At 38.1% G+C, this 18,895-nt stretch overlaps 1 protein-coding gene across 2 annotated transcripts in view; it reads right to left on the reverse strand.

Annotated features, from left to right (window-relative positions):
- GRAP2 (GRB2 related adaptor protein 2) overlaps window positions 1-18,895 on the reverse strand; it is a 104,650-nt gene that overhangs the window by 41,969 nt on the left and 43,786 nt on the right. The gene's annotated exons all lie outside the window — the stretch shown is intronic.

Consider the following 18,895-nt stretch of genomic DNA (forward strand, 5'->3'; position numbering starts at 1 on the left):
AAGCTGACAGATCCAAGCAGATCAGTCTAGAAACACTGTTGTTACAGTTTAGCAGAGCAATTCACAGACAAATGGAAGCTCTTGTTTTAATTCTGTCACCTCTCTGCTCCTGTTTAGAGCCCATCAGCAATTCCTTAGACAGAAGGGTTGCTATAGATTGACATAAGGCATTTCCTTCCCTTCTCCCTAGCTGCAGATATTGTCCTTTTGGTGTAATGTAACTTTCACTGGATCTGACATTTGCATTTGGATCCCGTTATAGGTGTGATCAAAATGCTAACTACAGTAACACCATAAAAGTCAAGTGAAGCCGTGGTTTAATAGTAGAAGGTGTTATGCTGCATTTAAACAAGCTTACTGGAAAATAAAATGATCCATTTCTTCTTTCACTTGCTAGTTCTTGCTGCGTTCTTGGTAGATTTTTAATAGTAAAGCACTTGAATACGGTGTTTTCAACCTATAAGTGTCAAAGCAGTTCATTGTTAAGGAATATATTATTGAGAAGGACCAAGCCACTTTCCATCTAGTTTGGTGTCAAACTGTATTCTCTCCGAAACAAGAGGGGGGTAGGCATATTCTCTGTATTTACTCCTCAGGTCTGTCATCGTTGCTGTATTTTTGGTTAAGGGCAGATGAATGCGTTATTGCAGTAAGCAATATCTTTTCTACCTTCCTCTTTAATTTTCCTACAATGGAATACTAGTGTTTGCTGTCCTACACATACGAGAAATGGAGAACGAACCTATTTCTGTCTGTGTGTCCTTCTGCACAATGTTAATTGAATGATATCATCTTTGAACAGTTATATTTGCAGAATTGTGTTGGTTTACAGATTTGGAGAAAATAAGCACCACAAGATGTGTTTGGCATCACTTAGTGACCGTAGATCCAAAATAGCTTGTTACCTATGGCACTCAGGAGGTACGTGAAGAGCTTTATGAAAAATTATTCTGAGGCCAGAGTGAAAGTCAGGGAAGCAACCTCTAATAATCCCTGGGGCCCCCAATTTCACCAGTGTGAGGGATCAGTGAACTAACGCATAGTACTGTTTCTCTTTCAGAGATTATGGACGTGATATATCACGGGATGAATAACTGTGGAAAGAACTGGAGGCACTTCTTTACCTCATGCTGTTGGACTATTTTATCAATAGTGGATCAGAGCAAGTCACACACCATTGTTGAGGGGGCTTCTTCAACATCAAGACATTGAAGAATTACAATTTTCATTTTATGGATAACACTGGAAAGGATCAAGGTAAGGAGGACTTGATAAGGCCTGTCAATCAAAATTAGGAAGGGTATGGGTGGGTATTTAAACTAATTGCTCAAGGAAAAATAGCAAGTATTTATAGCTGCACAAAGAAATCAGAAAGAGAGTAGGGGAACCAACATTTCCATATTATTTTGGAAGAAAACACATAAAAATACTATCACATTTACAGATAATAACTTAGGAAAAAATACATCACCAATGACTTTAGGCTTACATATCAGTGGAAATGTTTTTGATTATAAAGACAGATGAGCTGAAAAGCTGAAAACTGAAAAGAAATTAGCATCCAGTTGGCATTTCTGAAAATTACCGGCTTGAAAATAAACAAGAAGAACTAATATTTCCTTGCTATAAAATACATACTAAAATAGATTGGGATTTATATTGAGCTTTCATAGATGTATTTTCCTAGATTAATGAAGGGGATTGCACTGGAGAAGACAGGAAGAGAGAGCCTGTGTATAAAAATTCTTTGTTATACAAGCATTAATATGAGAATAGGGTAATGGATGTGGGTGCTTGGTGCTATAATAGCCTGCACAACTTAAATTACCACACAGCATCCCAGGTGTATGTCATTTAGGGAGCAAGTGCTGAAGCTGTTTCACCCAGTAGGTTTGCTCATTCTGCAGTTCTGACAAATATCACTGGTCAAAACAAGTTGGCTTTGAAACAAATGTGATTTTGTTGAGAAATCATACAAAAGGTACAGGGTCAGGCAAAAAGCCCATCTGGCCTAGTGTTCTCTAGCTAATAAGGTCTATTTACTGAAAGTGGGCAGGAAGAAAAGAAATAGTGAGCCTGCTATTGACATTCTTGATGGGATTGTTACCTCCAACAATCTAGGGTCTTGTTGAAACAGAGGTTATATATGATAAATTATAGTGAAGAGGTACTTTTTTCCCTGTAAATTCACTTGTTTATATTTTTGCCTTTCATTACGCTCTTTGGCAATAATTTTCACGGTTTACTTAATGCACGGTATGGAAAAATACTCCCTTCTTTTTGTTCAAAACCTACTGACTAGTAATTTCAGTAATGTAAGCTTGTTACTCTTGGAGAAAGTAGGCCATGCTAACTTAATCGACTTCAAATCAGTAGTTCAGAAGTTTACATTTAAAGTAAAGGCACGACATTGACCACTCAAGCATCTTTACCACTAAGGTTTGTAATGTAAGTAATATTTTCTATTTCAAAATCAATCAGATCAGTTAAGAAACTTTGTAATTTAGGAAAGCTGTAACAGAATATGAAAGCTGTTATCTTTATTTTCGATATCATCTCTAGACATTGGTTTTAGTTCTTAACCTGCAAGAAGTTCTTGATAATTACTAATATCTTGACAGTGAAAAGAAAAAGAAATGCCAATCAATTCACAGTAGAAAAGTATCCATGCTACAAAGACAATTATCCAGTTCATATCAATTATTCCACCTGCTAGCAATCCCCACAGAGAATCTGAATGTCAGAGGGGCTGTGGAAAATGAACTTCCTATTGTCCAGCCTATTGTAGAGCATTTCTTCTTGCACATTACTGACACACTTATGGAAAAACGAGAGCATGTTCTATCCTTGCTCTCATGATAACCAGTATCTACTAGATAGATGACTTCTGTATTGTACATATTGTCATCTGACATATTATACGAGAATCCAAATTCTGCAAACTACACTTTCTAGGGAAAAGAAAGAATGAAAGAAATACAATCTGAGCACCAGGGTTTTTATTCAAAAATTATGGTAACTGTTACCTGTATTTTATATATGATAGACTTTTCTCGACGTTATTTAAGTTAAAGATCCTGGCAAAATTATCAGAAAGCCAAAGCCAGAGAAACATTCTTCCTTTCTCTCCCCCTTTGTCAGTTATTTACACAGGACACCGAATTGCTCATCAAGTTAATTTAAAATCTGGGGAACAAATAGATGGATGACAGTATTATGTATAAAACTTATTCGTGCTGTACTGAACCATGAAATTGCAGTTAATTTTGCTGAAATGCACCATTATATTTTTAAGTAGAAGTGAAAGAAAATGAGAAAAAGGAGGCAAACTGTTAGGAACCGAACTTCAAATACAAGATTAAATTATTAGTAGGAACGTAGCACTGCTGGGAACAGCATGAGCTGTTAGATGAAGCCACTGACCTGCTGGCTTTCAGACACAACCATGTATCCACCTTGCCATAGTAAATTAGATGAATTATTGGTAGTGATGGGCCTGTCACGTTGGGCATTCATGTCCCCGAGTGATCTATGTGAAAGCAAATTCCAGCTGATACAAGCTCCATACAGCTCCTCCTGGCTCTGAGATGCCAACAGCATGCATCTGTTCTGTGCAACAAAATAATTGCATCATGACACGGTTATAGTACAGCTGTGCATAATGATTTTGCTTGATTTTATACTGATAGATGAGATAAATTCAAGTCTGTTTAATGATTGTACAAAAATCTGGAGCCTATGAGATTAGACTAAGGAAAACTGGAACAGTACCATGAGAATTTGCATTTCAATGCCCTTTTTTTCCTACTTCAGCAAAAGATGGCATGCGCTTCCACCATCTCACTGCTTAACTTGAAAGGAGTATGTGGTTTAATGCTAGGTTTAGTACAAGCCAGAGAAAACAAGTCAGACTTGGTCACTCAGTTCTGAGAGGTGTTTCACTGCCTTAATTAGCTATTGCCTTTCACCAAAGTTCTTGGAACTGACATTATGTACAATCTTACTCCACCCCGTTTATGCAGTGAAATGTCTTAACCTAAGAAGCCCTTGGGAAAGCAGTCTGGAAGCCCAACACTGCTCAATAACTAGAAGTAACCACTTGAACTGCCAGCTGGCAATCCAATTAATTTGTCCATCAGGCCAGGCAAGGCCAAAATTCTTCAACGTGACACTACAGTGAGATCAAGTGTGTTACTGCATTCAGTGCTTGAAAAAAGTATCAACAACAGAAAAAAGGAAATAAAGAGAAAAGGTAACACACTAGACAGTACTGAATTTTCAGGTTTATAAATCTAAGAGAGGAGGAAGCCAGAGGTCTTTCACTGTCTGCAGTCTGTCTCTTGAGGCATTATGTAACATATGCTAAAGACTCTGTTCAGCATGCCAAAAACAGGAAAAATCTGCCTTAACTTCCCTTGCCTGTGGCTCCTGACAGCATCAGAAGTAGTTATATGACAAACAGGCAGCAAGGTAGCTAAAACAAATCTAGATATTGTACTTCCTATGTGACGCTGTCCCCTAAGAGGGCTGCTATCAAAGGCTGCTCACCAATATCATATCCCCTTCAGCTCCTAACAGAATTTCCTGGCTCAGACAAACTTCAACCTAGACATCTCTACCTTAAATTGAAAGAATAGGTATGCCAAAACTCTAAGTGAATCAAAAAGAAAATGCTTTCTATTCCAAACAAAAGTGTTATCCATTAAATAAATAAATAAATCTATAGGTCAATGGTTTTAGAAAAAGGGGGAAATGAAGCATTTAGTAATAAATAACAGGTCTTTTTATAGACTACATTCTCTCATGTAGTCTCAGATAGAGTCATATTGTGGGTGTTTAAATTGGGCAAACATTTCTCTCAATCTGTTCACTGTTTGGTACAATTTGGTTTGACCAAAAAATTCACTCAGGACTGGAATAGCAGAGTGTATTAATGGTTAGTCTTAAATAGTCTTAAAAATGGTTATTCTTAAAATAGTCTCACAAAAAACGGGTTGGGGTTCCATAACCAGGAAAATGAAGAATTGCTTGGGGTCTAGACAGGTTTCTGAGTAGAACTAGGAAGCAAGAATCAGCAGGGGAACAACAAGCGATCAGTTTAATGGACTCTCGTTAGAACTGTGCAATAACATTGGGACTGAGAAGTGCAGAGACCAACACTAGAAGAACAGTGGTGCTGTAGGAGATGAAATGCTCCAAAGAGATGGGTAGAGATCAACAGAGTGTTTACAGTATTTTTGGAACTTCATGCTTCATCTTGCTACAGATGTCTTGCATAATTTAGAGACCGCTGCTATTCACACAAACCATATAGGATATATAGGTAACAGAGGAAATTAATTCTTTTTTATGTGGTGTTCAAAAAAAAAGTCCTCCAATTTCCAGGCAGATCACTACTTTCAGAATAAATTGTCATATGATATTCACTGTGAAATAACATGGGAATAAGATGACTGTACCCTAGTGCTAACTAAATCAGTATGGCTCTATGCCACAAAACAAAGAAAAATTGCCCCCTGCTAGCATTATTTTCAGTTATTTTTGTACAGCTTTTACATATATCAGTTATTGCTGAGGTCTAGAAAACAGCAAGGCTATTTATTCATGAGTAAATAATTCTACATAACATTTAAACTATAAAATAAAAGGAGAGGAGACTAGTGAATAATTAATATTGCCAGGAGTTAATTTTGTTCAGATAATCTAAAATGCTGTACATTTTATTTGAGTTGAAGTTGCACTACAAAGCTTAACTAAAGAAGCCAATGTTTAATATCAAAAAGAATCTACTCAGAAATTTTGGCTTGTTTTTCAAAGACTTAAATGCCAGATATTGAATGCAAAGTTACAGGACATGACTATTCAAGTTGACATATAGTCCAAACCAACCAAAGTCACTGTGTACAGCATTTAGTCTGTTGCTGCACCTTTCATCCTGACCCATCATTCTTAAATATTTCTGCACTTTAGATGCAGTCAGTATAAAGGATATCATATTGTCTAGTTTCACCAAGATAAAAACAGAAGTGCTGCAATTTTTAGACACGGTGGCAACAAATGTCTGATATGACAAAGTCATTTCAAACAGACAGAAGATTACATCTGTTTTTATTGGTTGGGATGTACGGTCTATTTGCTGCAGCTACAGTGGAGAGAAAGTATATGAAATCCAGGCCTTCCTCTGCAATAACGTCTATGATTTATATGCGTAGCAATTCAGGTGCAGCATAGCAGGAGGCAACTGCATGTTTATGGCAGCCATAGCGTATGGTCACCAGTTGGCTGGCATGCTGTGTTTAGGCGTTGTGAGGTCGTCAAACACAGCTTAATGTTTCCATACCATATGTACTGTAATATCTGATCACCATGGGAGTAGAGTATAGAGTTTCAGCTCAGTTTATTTGTTGGCTGAAAACAAATCAAGTAACACTTGAAATGCTATCCTTTTCTAGTCACCCTATTTATATATCTATTTATTTGATATTTATTATAACCAAGGCAGAGAAAACAACTATAATCTGCAACTTTTCCACCTTCCATCTCCCAGGCTTGCTTTCTCCTTCTCACCAGAAAGGAGCCTTAGCCTCCTCCATCTTCCAGAAAAGTCAAACTTTTTCAGGCAAATAGTTTCACCTCATCTATTTATCAAATCTTTGTAACACTGTGTAGCTCCTAATAGAAGAAACGTCAAAAACAAATTTTCTAAAGGTCATTAAATCATCCTTAATATGAATTCCTAACAGCTTAGGTACCTTTCCTTTGCATTTCACCAGTTCCATAACGCAATATTAGCTACAAACAGGCTTGCATGGCAATCATCAGAAACCTTGAAATGATGTTTTTTTCCACACTAAATTATGTTTACAGTTAACTGGGGAGAAATAATAATCATATCAAAACTAAGAAACTGAAAAATCAAGGTGTCTCCAGTGTGTTCTCTGCAGTACCTTGAAGAATATGTATCACTCAGTCATAGCACCATAACTTTTCCTTTTAAAATCAAAACAATGCTGAAAAGCACACCTATATAAGCCCTTCACAACACCGCAGAGATTTATTTTTTCATTATGATTTTTATGACTATGTGCAAGACTATATTCAAATTTCCAAAGGAATATTGATTCCAAAGCAATGTCCAAATTCCAAAGGATATCATCCTACTCCTTCCTCTCAGTTCTAGCACCAGATATGCACTTGTGCAAAAAGCTCTACCCATCTAACCCTAGTAGAGAACCTAATAACTTTTTGAGAGATTACTTTTTTTCAGTGTAGCTGCCTTAATCTCATGGTTGAAGTTCTGGAGGAAAGTGGGCTGGGCAAGAGAGGAGGAGAAGGGGAGGTGTGAGGCTGCCTGCCTCAACGACTGCCAACCATTGGATGGATTTAACTGTATTTCAAAATCACACCCTTTTACACAACTCTGGCAAGGAAGAGAAACTTTAAAGTGCATGTAAATAGTACTGCATTTGCATCCACTCTGAGAACATTTTACACATTGCCAGAACTATGTGGAAAACTGTAGTGCAAATAAAAAGTAGATCAAATATATGCACTGTTGAATTCAGATACCAGTAGCTCCCTTTTGATCATCTGTCTCTGTGGAAAATGTACTGGATAAGGCAATTTTATTCTATTTACTGGGAAGTCCTAGAAGGCAGTGAATTTCAACCTTTTTGATCAGTGGAGCCCTAAAGATTGTACAGTTAAGTTGCAGACTTCTGAACAGAGGAAGCAGGCATAATGATGGTAGTCTTATTTTTCTGAGCTCTCAGATCCCTTAGAAGCACATCATGGAATTGATGGATATACCTTGAAAATTTGGATGAAAGCCTGAGAACCCTTTATTACAAATAAGTTAATATAGCTAATAAAAGTTGCATCAGCTTTCTTAAATATTCTATAGCAATTACAATATAGATGTGAAAGTCCTAACACACACATACAGAAAAAAGCTCACTTAACCAGATTGAATAGGGTTGAAAAGACATCCTTACTCGCAGTAACATAAATAATGAAATAAGCTTAGCTAATATTGCATGACTGTCCCTTTAGGAGCTATGAAAAAATACGGCCAGTTCACCCAGCAATCCCAATGAGTAAAAGTTTTAACAGACATAATTCTTTTAGTTATACAGTCCTAGATATGTATGGTCAAAACCTGAAGGAAAACACTAAGTGTAAAAAATTTATTTAACATGATTTTTCTCTTTTCTTTTCTCTTTTATATTGGAAATTCCAGTTTAAACTGTCCTTGGAGCAATAAAGAGGAGATTTTTTCCTTTTATAAGCCAGCTATACTTGCCTTTTATCAATTTAAAATGACGTAACTTCCACTAACATAGGTGTTACTATCTTCAGTGGCATACAAATCTTCTTGCTTTTCATAAAAATAGGCATTCTGTGGTCAAAGCTCAAAATACAGTCTTTGCTTTATTACACCTAAAGGGGCCTGTCTCTTTTCAACATTTTTCAACCTACTATCAATGTCCCTCTTTTTTTTTTTTTTTTTTTTTAACCTGAAAATACATTTACATCATTCTGCCTTTTACCAAATGCCAAGACTAAAAGTAAATTTTCTCCACCGTAACCAGAACAACATAGCACTCTCCAACTGTTTTGAGTGTCATTAGCGTTTCTCCTGTGGCTATCTGTGGTTTATACCAAGAGCCCTCCGTTATTGCCTTCCTACCCTAACAGAACGGTTTTATGTTTGAGTCACTGTACTTGATACAGGCCTACATTATTATTTCTGTCGCTGATTTCCTGTGTAGTCTTGGACAAATAATCTCTTTATGCCTCTGATGGTAAAATGAGGCTAATGCATCTCAAACTTATAAGGATATTCTGAAGATCAGTTGATTAGTCTTTGTGAGAGACTCTGATATTAGAGAACAGATGCTTCAAAAAAGCCAGTAAATATACAGCGATCTTTGATTTCTGGTCTTCCACAGCTTTTTTTAAAAAAAGCTTTCCACTTAATAAATCGCAGCTGGATGACTGTTCTTTTTTACTCAGCAGCTCTCACATTAGTTTTCTAAGGTGGAGCCAATTTTCTTGCCTTCTTCTTTTGGAGCTCTTTACCCTTTGCTGATTTAGTACAACATATCCTTTCCAAACATTTATTTTTTGCTTTTTATCCTCACATTCCCAAGTACCTTATAAATGCATGTATACAGAAACCTTCAAATAACAGAAAGACTGCTGCAGGGATACCACATGGCAGATAGATGAAAATGCTATTAAATAGCTTGCTATGTTGTCCCTTCATCGAATCATATCGGAACACCCACAATGGGAGGTATAACAGAAATACTGTATATTCTATAGAAACTGCTGAGAGGAGCTTTTAATTGTATAAAATGTAAATCATCAGGACGCTAAAATTAACCTCCTAATCTTTTAAGTGTAATTTGGGATAATTAACCACTCCAGCTAATAAGGACGTTGGATTTTGTGTCTCATTCACAGCTGATTGCAAAGTCAGCATATTTTATGGGTGTTGGTGTAATACAAACTCAGAGGAGTGTTCTGCAGACTAAATTGTTGGGGCCCCCATTCCAGCAAAGTTTTGCTTGAAGACTCCTGGCTGAGAACTAAAATGCATGAGCCTCATAGCCCAGGTGAAATATGGAGGTAAGAATCCAAAGCGCATGGCCACATAACCAAAATACGTTTTAGGAATGCTCTACTGCTGAACTGGATTCTTCAGTGAGGAATTATATGAGGGATTGGTGCTTTCTATAGGAAAGACCTTATGATTCAGGACACTGATCATTAATACAGAAAAAATTTAAATGCTTTCACACAGCACAGTATGAAACAGCCAACAAAAGAACACATATACACCAAATAATGACAATATCTTTTCATTTTCCTTCTATGTTTCTTTTTAAATTTATCTTAAGTATATAAATTTATCTCAGGAAATTGCAATCTTAAAAATTTGTCATTAGTTTTTCAACTGCTCCCTACTCTCCTCTTGTGCTCCGTGTGCTATGGAGCGCATGTCAGACATAATGCAGCCATAATGTTCCTTTTAAAGTAATAAATAGATGAGGGGGAAGGGATGCTGATCCTCGTTTGCAGGGTGTTCACTCATCTGTATAATTTTCACATAAATGAGCAAAACAACCCCGCTTTTTATATTCATGTCTCCCCTGTTAAAAAAGGGGGGAGCATGTTTCAGACACCAAGGATATGAACACAGAAGGCAGCGGGTAAGAACAGGAGGGCTATGCTGAAGCGTGAATCTGTCTGGCTTTGTCAATTATCATAAAGAGTTATAAACTCTGTTAGTATTCAACTCCAGCCACTGGCAGTTGGCATTGCAGTTAATGGACTGAATGATGCCTCGGAGGCATTTTTCTACCTGATTAACTCCAGGAAATTTAGCACCTGTGTAAAAAGACACCACCCCAAATAATTAAAAAAAAATCTCAGCAGAACATTTTTTCCAAGGCAGCATCCTTCCCACATCGAAACCAGCTTTTCCCGATACCCGGGCGAGCAGCTGTGACTCAAGACAATTTCTGGACATCACTGCTATGAAATTATCAGAGTCAAATTTTATGGGTAAGAGTGCTGCATTTAGAGGAAATGGATACCTAACAGATTTATTTTTATCATCATTCTATTCTCCCACCTTCACAGTAACTAAGAAATAGCAAGCAGCAGGTGTTAGCAGCGAAATACTCCAAATGAGGATGTGCTCTCAGGGGCAGATTTTTGGACCCCAATGATTGAAATGAATGTAGCGATTTTGTCTGCCATCTTTTCCTTCTGGTATAAATGCTGTAAGAGTATGGACTTAACCATGCCTTGCCAAGTCTCTATCATACTCCCAGACACAAGGAAGGGGTCCATGAAGGCTTCTTTTCTGGCATGCACTGACAGGAATCAAAATTCTATTAAAACAAATGCACAAACTGCAATTAAAACTACATTAGAGATAAAACTTCACAGTTTGAACATTATAAAGCCTTCTCTAGGTCCTCTGAGAGATCTGTAAAGAGTACGCAGCTCAGACTACTTCAGAAGAGTTTTTACTGGGACATTGTGATATCTTAGGATGGAGTTTGTTTTATCTCATGTTGTAAAACTGCACTGATCCCAGCAAGACACCCTTTCTGAATTTTGCCATGTACTCACATTAAATACTCTCTCAAATCGTCGGTAATCCCATTTAAATCAATCAGGTGCTACCTAACAGGAGTAAAAAATATCACTATTTGACTCAGCAATTTAGATGGAGGCTTAGGCTACTTGGCTAAATTGGTTCTGGCATATGACTACCAGTCAGCAGAAATGAAGCCCCCCAAACATGTTTTGGAAGATCTTTTGTAAAATGCAGTGTAATTTGCAGAATTATGTATATCAATGGTGAATAAATGCATAATATATCTACCAAATTGTGTGGGTATTCCAGGGTAAAACTCCTTAGTTCATTAAAGTTGCATTGGATGCCTGGCTCTGCACAAAATAGACTATTTTAAAACTAGTTAATTAGTACATGAATCATCAATGTTTTACATCTGTCAAGCGCATGAAATATTTCACCTAGCTAGTTAAAATGTTTAATTTGGAAGCTGCTTTATGAATAAATATACCATCCATACTTCTCAAGGTATGTTTTTAATGGCTGTGTGCTGAAAGATTCCAGAGCACTGAGGAGGCAATCCCCTTTAAGGTTACGTGAACATATCTATGCCCTTCCCTTAATGTTAGGACATAGGGAAGGGCACTGGTGTGACCTATACTGAAACTGGCAGTAAAAATAAATAAATAAATAAATAAATCTCTGAAATTATCAAGCAACAACTCATTCTTTACAGTAGAGAATACAGACCACAGCTGGATCTGAATTCAGCCGTTGGGTAAATGAGGTCTTCAGCAACTGAACTGCAGAACAGCAGGAGAAGAGAGGAATAAGAAAGAAAATTTGAACCTAAAATATTGCATCTGTCCTCAGAGAAGCACTTTGTAAACAAATTGTAATCAGTTACAACTCCACACTGTATGGTTCTGAGGACATATTCTTCAGCCAAGGCAACTAATTCTTTGTGTACCCAGGAGGGGAGGTACATGCCCCCAGATCTTTTATGACATCTTAGTAGGAAATGGAGGGCAGTTTCATCTCTTATGCCTACCTGCCTGTGGTGATTATTGCAGCGGGCTCTGTGAAGACCTGCTATAACTGGTTTGCCTCCTTCTTGAATCCGTATAATCCCCTATAAATTGTGCCCCTGTGTTTCAGAGAGGTTTGGAAGTGATATACATATTTTTGTTTTAAAAACATTACTAAATGATGGCAATATTCCACCACATTCTTGCAGAATTTCTTCTCTTATTAGTATCAGCAGCATCCACTACGACCCAACTCTTCCCTCTGCTCAGCAAGCTGCTCTCTCAGTGGATGATGAAACTTGGCATGGATAAACAGAAAATCTTATTAGCGATGCCCACATGTGCTGTGCAAGGGCTTGTACGTGATCTATGGCACTGAAGGAAGACACGCAATCTGATTACAAAAGTGGATTTTGTAAAGAGTTCATCTCTATGGTTGCTAAGTCAGCACAGGCGAAGATTTTTTTAAAAGCTCTTTTTAAAATGGCTTGAGATAAAATCTGCTTCATTCTATTCTGATTTCCATGCATAGCCCACAGAAATATACGAAAGCAGGGCTTTCCAATGCATAGCTGTGCTTTCCTACTTTTCATGCTTTGTAATGTTAATATTTAGCATTTAGAAAACACTTTACTGTTTCAACTCACTGTCTAATTAAATATCACTGTAAGATACTAACTCCTCTCAAAAGGCAATAGATACTCAGGCGCAGTACTGCACAATGTTATCTGATATTTTGTACTTCTGTTCTAAACATAGGGAACTGCTGCGCTTCCTCACAGTGTGATAGCAGCAGGGGAACACTGACTTTTTAATGGTCTTAATGGTAATAACTCTTCCTGAAGTTGGGGACCGGATTCTTATTGCTTGTAGCACTATTTTAAGGCAACAGAAAGAGTTTTTTTTTTTTTTTTTTTTTTTTTTTTTTTTTTTAAGAGTTTGAACACTAGCAGGTTGTTTCATTCCCAGTTTTGCATCCTGTCCTGTGTTGCCCTGTTGTCCAACCTGTGCTCCAGCTGGAAGCAAACCCACAAGATCTCCTTCTGGGAAACACTTTAAAAGTGCTCAGGAAACCTGAGCACACTTCAGATGTGGTTGTGGACCATGCCCAGAGCAGCCTATTCTAATGTGTCCTGACATCCCTTCATGGTATGGCCCAGAGCACGTATGAAGTACTTGCAGCAACAAAATATAAAAACACAACTCTGGCAAACCGAATATTGGCCTCAACATTATATGGCCATCTAGCTTTGTTAAAAATGTAAATTGCTGTGTAATAGCCAAGCACCTCACAGCTCGGCTCACAGGCAAATGCCAGTATACGAGCACCTTCACGCAGAACTGATTCTGACTGGCACTGGGATGCCCCCATGACACACAGACGTCTCCTCCCCTGACTCAGAAAATATGGCATGGCCTTACTTAAAAACAGTGCCAAACATTTCAGAGAGCAAGCTTCCTCCCAACTTTGTTCTTAATGATAGCAACTATAGATGAAAGGATATCAGATGTTTGCGCTTCCGTGACATCCTTATGGTGAAACAGCGGCCTTGATACCTCTCCACTCATTCACTCTTCTTTTCACCTTGTCCTGTTCAAGCCACATTTTTACTAATGCCTATCTCCCCTGTTGTACAGTTCTGGAAATACCTCCTCCACAGCCTAGCCACATCCTGGAGCTCCCCAGACCACAGGGTTTTGGACCTTGGCAGACTCATTGCATAGTTGCGCTACAGCAGAGGAAGCATGTTCACCCATCCTTTGTGTCATCAGAGTGAGAAAGCATGCTGCTTACTCCCACACACTTGGCAAACCCCAGATACTGAGGCAAAAGATGAGCAGTTCAATGTAGATAGGGAGGTGTGAGCCTCTTCTAGGAGAGGACTTCAGGCTTGTTTGCAATACCTGCTCCAACATTTTCCACAATGGACTTGTGAGGAGTCACAGATCACCAGGGTCAACCCTAGGACCCTATCATCATTCACAGGCTTAAGTTTACCAAATAATTCGCGATCATCCCTGGCCATTACAACTTTTCTCCAGTCTCATCTTCAGTTATCATCTCCTAATGTGTGATGTTAGCTGAGACACCTGGATAAGATCCAGGAAGAAGACCAGAAGTAGGAGGTGGAGAAATAGAAACTCTTTGGGCACCTTTCTTCATTTCTTCATCGTGTCCACAGAAGCATCCCTACACCAGCAGGAGCCAGCATAATCTCGGCAGTAGCTTTCCACACCCAGATCTGCCAGAACAGCCAAAAGCTAATCCAGTTGCCTCAACACTTGCATCATAGCAGATCCTCACATTACTGAGGATTTTTGCACAGGAATACAATTTTGATAGGAAGCTCCCTTGGTAATCAGTAGTACAATAATCATGACACTGACTGTGGGGTTAACTGAACGTTATCTTACAACATATTGTACACTTTCATTCTGATTCTCTCTGACATATAAAATAATATCACATAGGAACATGCTCCTACCTTGCTCAAGACCAACATGTCTGGTCTGGTGCATCAAGGGAGATGAAATCCAAATCTACACGAGATAAATCATTCGCTACATTTCAATATACGAACAGGTGTCTGAGTTTACTCTCAAAATGACATCATTCAGAGAATATAAGAATAATTCTGCAAAATTGGACTAAAGGTCCTAGTTCAGTATCTTCTGTTCAATAATAGAAGAACCTAAGTACTATCTTGGCAAAACCTGCAAGAACAGAAATAAACTCTAGGCAATCTTTTATTGAAGCAAACTTCTAGCTTCAAGTCATGTAATAGTTTCAAGAACCTGACATAAAGGATGTAGGTAGACCATGTTCAGCATCCACACATGTATTTATCCTCTGAAATTGATCAGTCTGATTCTGAAGCCCTTTCTGTACTTGGCCTCCTCAAAATTCTGTGGCACTGAGTTCCATGATTATATGCAGGGGGGAAATGTGTTGTTTTCACTTTGTATTAAAGCTAATTTATTACAGCTTATAAATTCACTGGGTGCCCTTTAGTTTTTGTGTTGTTAGAAATAACAAGTAGTCATTTCCTATTCACTTTCTGTGCTCCACATGTCTTTTATAGATATGCATAATATCTCCTGTTTTTTTCCAAGCTAATGAAACCATTTAGTACTTCCGCCTGTATGAGCCACTCTTTACCTTAAATCACACTTGGTGTCCTTCGTTGTAATCTTTCTAATCTTGCGACAGTCAAGGCAAAAATGAACCAGGAATTCATACAGTAATACAGTGGTGCTTTCTGATTTATTCTATTTTCAGCAACTCTTAACGTTCTCTTTGTCTTTTCCACCTCTGTGCAGCAATGAACAGATGTTTTCATAGATCCATACGAGACAAACATAAGGTGTCTTTTGCAAGCACTAATAACTAATTTAAAACCCATCACAAAACGCCGAAGAACACTGAGAAGATGAAGATACTTAAGGTCTCAGCGAAGGAGGACTGTGACAATGCTAGTAGGTTAATTCACAATAGCAATGTACATCTTTCCCAGTACTGGATTAATTTCAAGTAAGTCACCCTTCTACGTAGCCTTAGTTGCTATGAGTAACATGGAGATTTCCTGTGTTCTGAAACAGTGGTAAGGGGATAGGCAAGCACTGGGCCAGAACCAGGTGGAGCAGGCAAACGTGGATCTGGCTGAGTCATTTTGATTTTGTCTCTACAAACGCAGGGTCTAGGGTTAGAGAGGGAAACCACAGTCTTGTCAGTTTTTAAAGGAAAGGACTTACAAATTTGGGTGTAAAAAACTGGTTTTTACTGGTAAGTATACAGTTTTGTACATGAGCCATCAGAGGCTGACATTCCAGACTATTTATGATTAGACTGAAAGTGATGAACAAAGGAAGAGGTGAGAGATTAGAGGAGAAACAGAAATCATGGTGGAAGAGTTTTCAGGAGAGGAGATTATTATGGCAGGACATGACATTGAGGACCTGTTGGACAAATTGTCAATATGCCATTGTATTTTTAACTATATGCACAGGTAGGGTGCCTAATTAGCTCTTCTTACTTCTATAACCAGGTTTAAATTTTTCTTGATGTTTAATACATGAACAGAAGTCTGAAGCATATTTTACTGGAAAAGTGATGTACAAACAATGCAGAGCATGAGTGAGCAAAATCATAATGCTGCCTAAACTGCCAACAGCAAGCTATGAAATACGTATTTTTAACTATGTTGGAGATGCTTGTTGATTTAGCATATAATCCCCCACTTCACTCCACACAATGCAGGTCTCAGAAGACAGATATGGAGAAAAAAAAAAAAAAGCTTACATGGAACAATTCTTTTAGCTTAAACAATAAGCTTTGAAAAAATACGTTTCATCCACTCAGTGTTGGACCTCCATTATCACCCCTGTGGATGCTGTATTTTGAAGTAGATCAGCCATTTTTCTTACTTTCTTGAAAATTCATTTTCTCTCTTGCTGGAACCTTCAAAAGAAAACGTTTTGGGAACTGCTCCACTGATCAGAACTAGCCCTCAACTTTATTTTGTGAACCTAGTATCCTCATTCACCCTTATAGTTTTGTGTAAATTCTAATATATCTCCCTAGGAACTCTGACTAAAGATATCCTCCAGGTTGAACTAGAATACTGGACTAGAAGAGAAGGTCATTGTGCCACATACGGTGAAATCATGGAACCATAGGATACTCTGAGCTGGAAGGGATGCATAACGATCATTGAGTCCAACTCCTCGTTGGACAACCCCAAAGACAAACCATCTATCTGAAGGCACTGTCCAAATGATTCTTGAACTCTGGCAGGCTTGCTGCCCTGACCCCTTCCTTGGGCAGCCCGTTCCAGTGCCCAAACACCTCTTCCTAACATCCATCTGAACCTCCCCTGTCGCAGCTCCATGCTGTTTCCTCAGGCCCTATCACTGGTCACCAGAGAAAAAAGATCAGTGAGAAATATCAAGGGATAGATGAGACATCATTATAATTAACTACAGGGTAATAGTATTTTATTTTTTTAATCAGTGATTGAGGACTTCTCAAAACAGACATGTGCCTCCTAGATTTAAAATAATGGAGTGACAACTTAGTACTCAAAGAAAAGGAAGAAAGGTGAGGGGAACACAGCTATGTGCAGAATCACGAGCTTGTACTTAGTTTGTCTCCTCAAGCCTGAAAAGGATAAGATAAGTCATGGTGGACAAACAGGAAAGCTTCAGGAAGAAGATCAGAAATAATGCAAGGAAAGTTTTGGAACAAGAGAGAAACGCAAACATTGACCAGACAGTTCTGAAAAGTGACTTTCAGTAGAAACATACAAGTTTAAGCAAAACAAACTACAATATTAAGCTCTAACAGTTCAACTGCTGCCAAATGCATCAGTCTAAATGAAGGCAATGCTACTTAATGGACTGTGTGTACTCCACAGCACTTGACAACCATTCCGCTCCTTGACAAGATCTTGGAAAGGAGAACTGAAATTGCAGCAAGATGTCCCGAACGTGGGAGATAGCATTGCTATTGATCTTCATTGTTTACTTTTGCAGCTGGCTTTGCAGCTTTATTTCTGCATCCTTAAAAAGCTCTGAGAATGCTTTTGTTGGCCCCTAAGAAATCTCCGGTTCAAAGGGAAGAGAAAAAAGTTTTGTCTTTAAAATCTAGATTGCCGAGCAACTACAAACATGCGGCAGAGGAAAGATGTAGACACTGGGCAAAATAGCAATTAAAATTTTCAACTGTTCATTGTTTTGTTACTACATCAGTTCTTTTGATTGGCTACATACAACAGTTTTGCACTAAGACAAACCTTAAATACAATGCTATTTAGATCCCAAATGTTAATTTACCTTCTTTAGTCTTTCATAAAAGCTGCACTCTCCTTCAGCTTTTCTTCTTCCAGCTAATCCTGACATAACATGGCAGGGCTGTTAGAATAACATGTATATCAGGCTAAAGCCTGATTCTTATTTAGAAACAAAACAAAAAAGCAAGCAACTCTCTCAAGTTGGAGTTGAACCTAAATAAATAGAGACTTGAGAATGGCCTGTCAGTTTTTCCAGTCATTTTTCATTTCAAAGCTCTGTATTTTCCTTACCATGTGAAACAAAACAGAGAAATGCTGAAAGGATTCCCTCCCACCCTGGTAATTCTGGTCTAGGTTTTCAAATTTGAGAGGAAGATGGAAAACAAACATCAGCCAAACTTTTGGATGCTTAAATGAATTAAACTACCAAGACTTTAATGTTGGGCCAGCTCTGAGCAGCCTAAAAGGAATTGGACTTCTGTGGTACTCTTTCTTTGTTTTGAGAAAAAAGAACATAGAAGTGGGTTATACTTTGTGTGTGTGTGTGTGTGTGTGTGTGTGTGTGCGCGCGCATGTGTGTCTAGTTTTCTTATTGTTGTCATAATTGCCTTGAAGAAAGATAAACTTAGACAAGAGAAATATGAATTTTGGGGCATTTCCTGAAGATCTGTGTTCAAAATTTCATCCTGTTCATCATCAAGTAACTGCTTTCAGCTTGTGCATGGCTGTTTCTGTTAACCCACCCACACTGCGATCCTATAAGATCATTCACATTTATGTCACTCACAGTTACTGCTACCAGTCATATGCCAATCACAGTTCCTCCCTGTCTACCCTGGGTGGCTGTCAATCTGTTATCAGGGCAGAATCACTTTAACCTGTTCTCAGAATTTATGCCTTTCATCATGACTGTAGCACAGAAATATCCTTTGCTAATAACGGGTGTTAACAGTAAATGTGGTTAAACTTGTCCTGACATGCTT

The sequence above is a fragment of the Oxyura jamaicensis genome, chromosome 1 (genome assembly GCF_011077185.1).
Source record: "Oxyura jamaicensis isolate SHBP4307 breed ruddy duck chromosome 1, BPBGC_Ojam_1.0, whole genome shotgun sequence".
In the NCBI taxonomy this organism is placed as follows: domain Eukaryota; kingdom Metazoa; phylum Chordata; class Aves; order Anseriformes; family Anatidae; genus Oxyura; species Oxyura jamaicensis.